The 4,365-nt window shown below is 34.0% G+C and overlaps 1 pseudogene; it reads left to right on the forward strand.

The window, feature by feature from the left end:
* The first annotated feature begins 498 nt into the window (after nt 1-498).
* Nucleotides 499-3,778, forward strand: LOC130979001 (uncharacterized; annotated as a pseudogene).
* Nucleotides 3,779-4,365: the final 587 nt, after the last annotated feature.

Raw genomic sequence — 4,365 nt, forward strand, 5'->3', positions numbered from 1 at the left:
ACTTGGTTTTTTTGGTGGTATCAGGCTTCAACAGTTGAAGGTTTGGTATTGTGGGTTTGTTAAGAAAAACAAAATGAAAATCTTTTTTCAAACAAAAGAAAAGTGAAAATATTTTTGGGATGTTATAGATCCAATAAAGAGGGAACGTGATAAAAGGATATTAAAGGGTATTTTGGTAAATAAAATTTTTGTTAATAAGTATTTTTTAAAAAATAGTTTATTTTTCTTAAAAAATGAATAAAATTAATATTAGTTAATACAAAAAGTTAAAAATAGATTAAAGAAAATATTTTTTAAAAATTAGGAGGGAAAAAAATATATATTTATAAAATAGAAGGAAGAAAAATATCATTTTAGCATCTCGCAGAACATGAGAGTGGAATTTTCTCTAATAATAATTATATTTTTTTTTCTGAATTTAGTAAGATCCAATAACAAGATTTTTCTTGATCACAAAAAGGGTCCAACGTGGCGGAAAATGACTGGTTCGCAGATAGCCACACCGTTGCTTGTGTGGTGACCAGCTCAGGGGATCACTGCAAGGTTTTCGCGCCGGCGCCATGAAGGAGCCGACGACGACCATGACCGAGTCAGAACAGAACCGCCAACAATTAGGGTTTCAGAAAAAGCAAGAAACAAAATTCAAAAGAAAAAAGCGTTCCTAAGGACCAAAGTTTGAAGCTTGTTACTGAAAAATGAACAATAATGAATCGATCAAGGATTCGATTCCCCTTGAGAACCGACCCGGCATCTTCATCATTGGATCCCCTAACGTTGGTAAACGTACCTTTTTATCCCGTAAGTTACGCTTTCTGACTTCCTCTTCTCCTTGTTTCATGTTTTGCTTGCTGTTAGTATCTCATTTTTCAATTCAATTTCTCTCATTTGAAATTTTAGTTACTTTGGTTGAATTTCAAGCTCAGGTTTTCGGTTAATTTTGAATTTGGTATATTGTTTAACTGTTTTTTACTTCAAATTCACATTTTCAGCACAAGATATCAGTTTATTTATCTGTATATATCTCATAAAAGCCCAAATCATCATGTTCTTCCATAGTTATCTATGATCATTCTAATGTACTATCTAGATTTAGTTTTTCACCTGCTGAATTTTATTTTGCATGCTTGATTACTTCAGGGTTGCTCTCTGTTGATTTTGAAGATACTTCTGAGTCTGCATCTGAAGTAAATGTCCCCTGAATCATTTTCACCAAATGATTGATTTTGATTTTCTTTTACCTCTTTTGTGTGTGTGTGTGTTCCTTCATTGTGTGTTTGGTATCATGAACAGGTGGAATATCAGCAATAAGTATTACTCTGCTGATGTTTCTATTTGAATAGCTAACCTTGGTGATGATTGTTCTGTTGGGAAACTCTCTATATTGCAAGAATTGGAAGCTTTGGTTATGGTTTTTTACATGAGGGATGTTAGTGTTGTATGTTGTATGATTTAATTGCATGAACTTATGCTTTTGCACTGACATATCTTTATTGTTAATATTATTTTCTCTCTTGTACTTGCAGCTATCTTCCCTAACTGCACTTCAAGATTGGGTATCTCCACGGATATTCAAAACTTTGAGATATTATTATGCATTGGAAACAAAGTGGACCTGTTTCCAGGTCATCCGGCTCATGCTGAGTACAGAAGACAACTACTGAAGCTAGATGATTCTGTTCTTGATCCTTATGCAGAGGTTGCTGATTATAGAATATCTGAATTGGAGAGAACTAGTTTATTAGGGGATGAAGAATCATCAGGGGATATCAGAAAGTCCTGCTTGGAATTGTATACTGAGAATAACATTTGAGTTCATTGAGGCATGTGCTTCCGATGCCGATTTTGACAAATGTATGCCTTTGCGAATGAGGTCCATACAAAAGTTAATCATATGATATTCTGCACATTGCTCTGATTTTTTATTTGAAACATTTGGTCTACATATTAATTAGTCATAACCATGACTATTTTTTGGGGGTTAACAAGCAATGTCTTGTAAGTAGGAACACCATCATGACCAAACCTTGTTTAGTTCGCTTAATTCAAGGATACAATGATGAGTTATTAAGTATTAAACCTATTTCCAACTTTAAAAGTTTGATGTATCGCAACACTGAGACAAAGAACTGTTTTTGACAGGCTTGTCTGTAGATGGTGATTCATAGGGAGTTGAAAGGCTCTATGGTGCTCTTTCTGCTCATATGTGGCCTGAAATGATAATGAAATCTGGTAATAGAACGAGCGAGTCATTGTTGCCTGTGAAAGAAGGTAATTCCCTTAACCTTTCTTGTTCTTTAAAGCATACTAATGTCTGTGATGTAGAATAAACTCTAAGCCTTCGAATTTAGTTGCTCTTCTTTTTCTTCAGAGTTGTCTTCGGAAGAATCTGATTATGAATTGGAGTATGAAGTTTTATCAGCCGGTTCAGCAGAGCCATGGGATGATACAGAACAAGTGAACAACAATGGGTTTCTGCAACATCCTTAGACGCAGGAGGATCAGTTCCTCATGGCAACCTGAACACAGAATGTGAAAATGAGGATGGAATCAAGCCCAACAAAGAGTTTGAGCCCTCAACCTCTAGCACTGCATTTAAGGATGAGAGTGACAAGGAAGTAGTAGAGGACATGGATGATCTTGAAAGCGAGAAGTTGGATACAGGTAAGTTTCTTGACTTAGATGATTTGGAACAAATGATGTCTGAGATTGGGAATATGCGTGCAAGCTTAAGGTTGATGCCTGATTTTCAAAGAAGGGAAATGGCTGCAAAGCTGGCCATGAAGATGGCTTCTGTATTTGAAGGAGAAAGTGATGATGAAGAGAAAATTAGGTCGACTTAAGGTATTGTCTCAACGAGATCCGGTTAAAACTGCAACCATATTTGATGAATGCAATTAGCTATACTATTAACCTCTTGGAAGGAAGAGATGAGAACATGTTTCAATTTAAGAGTAATTTCTGCTATCTTGTTATACCCTGCTTATGAATGGGAAGATTAATTAAAAGAAAAAAGGTATGAACCAAAATATTAACTATCTATGACTATATGACAACAAAAAATAGCAACACTTAATTGTTACTTGATACTTAGCGATAAGTTATCAGGTTATATGTTGGTGGTGGTTCTAAGCAATAAGTGCACTCAAGAAAACAGTAAATGTACAATTCTAACTGATGATAGTTCTTGAATTTAATAAGATTTCATGCTTCTTTTTTAATAGTTGCTGATAATGATTTTTTTTTTGTTTTCATCACTATTGTACATTTGACTCTCTAGAGTACATTCTAGAATTTACAAGAGTTAAATTTAAGATAAGTTTAAATGATTTATTCACTTATGTTTCTCCCTTTATTATATGATATGATGATGAAGTGGACTTAGGATCTTGTCTTGCAAAGTTATTCTCCAATCAAAACATCAAATCCCCAAAACCCCACTTACATATTATCTTCATGCTTCCATGTTTTAATTTGCAAGTCTTGCCTTCAAACCTGTAGAAGGCGTGATAGAATAGCACTGCTATGATAATATAGTTATCTTCATGTAACAATCATGTTAGATGCCAAAAAAATGATAAGGTAGAGTGAGATTTGATTGCTACTTCTGTAGGCGGCTACAAAAGAAGATAAAGAACCTTTTGTGTAGATACAAGTTCTACGTCTTATATTTTAAATACACGCACAATAAAAATGATGACTTATTTTTTTGGTAAGTCACACATTTTATTGTGTGTCTATTTAAGAATGAGACGAAGAACTTCGTTATTTTAAAAAAGAAGTATTAATACCATGTCGATAACAACAATAAAGAAACAAATGACCCGCGGAGATGTCATGTTCTGATGAGTCACGTGCTAAGTAAGTGCCTAAGTGAAAGGTTTGATTGTGAAGTATGAAAACAAAAGAAAGTTGGGAAAGAAGGTGCTGGTTACTGAGTCCTCGTCTATATCCATCAATTTGGTGGAAAACAAAACAATTAGAAGGGACAAATGGATAAGTCTTTAGTGCTCTCTAATCATGCTTATCCTACGGAGGATTAAGGAAAGTGTATTTAGGCTTATAGCTTGTAATCAGCTTTCAACTTTACACTGCATGTGGTTGTTCACACCTCAACACTATGCCAGCCACCATGACATGAAGGGAAAGGAAGGTATAAGAAAAAAATGTTCTAACGTGCATTAGTGTGCGCCACTTTACCAAATCATGTGCTATTTATTATTGAATAAAATATAAAATTTCATTAAATTTTGTTGTTATTAATATTATACAATTTTTTTTTTTTTTTTTTGCATTTGATATATAAATGTAACACATTTCAGGCTAATTTTTTTGGATATGCAGATTCTGTGTGTGTTGTGCATAGGT

Source organism: Arachis stenosperma, chromosome 5 (assembly GCF_014773155.1).
Source record: "Arachis stenosperma cultivar V10309 chromosome 5, arast.V10309.gnm1.PFL2, whole genome shotgun sequence".
Classification (NCBI taxonomy): domain Eukaryota; kingdom Viridiplantae; phylum Streptophyta; class Magnoliopsida; order Fabales; family Fabaceae; genus Arachis; species Arachis stenosperma.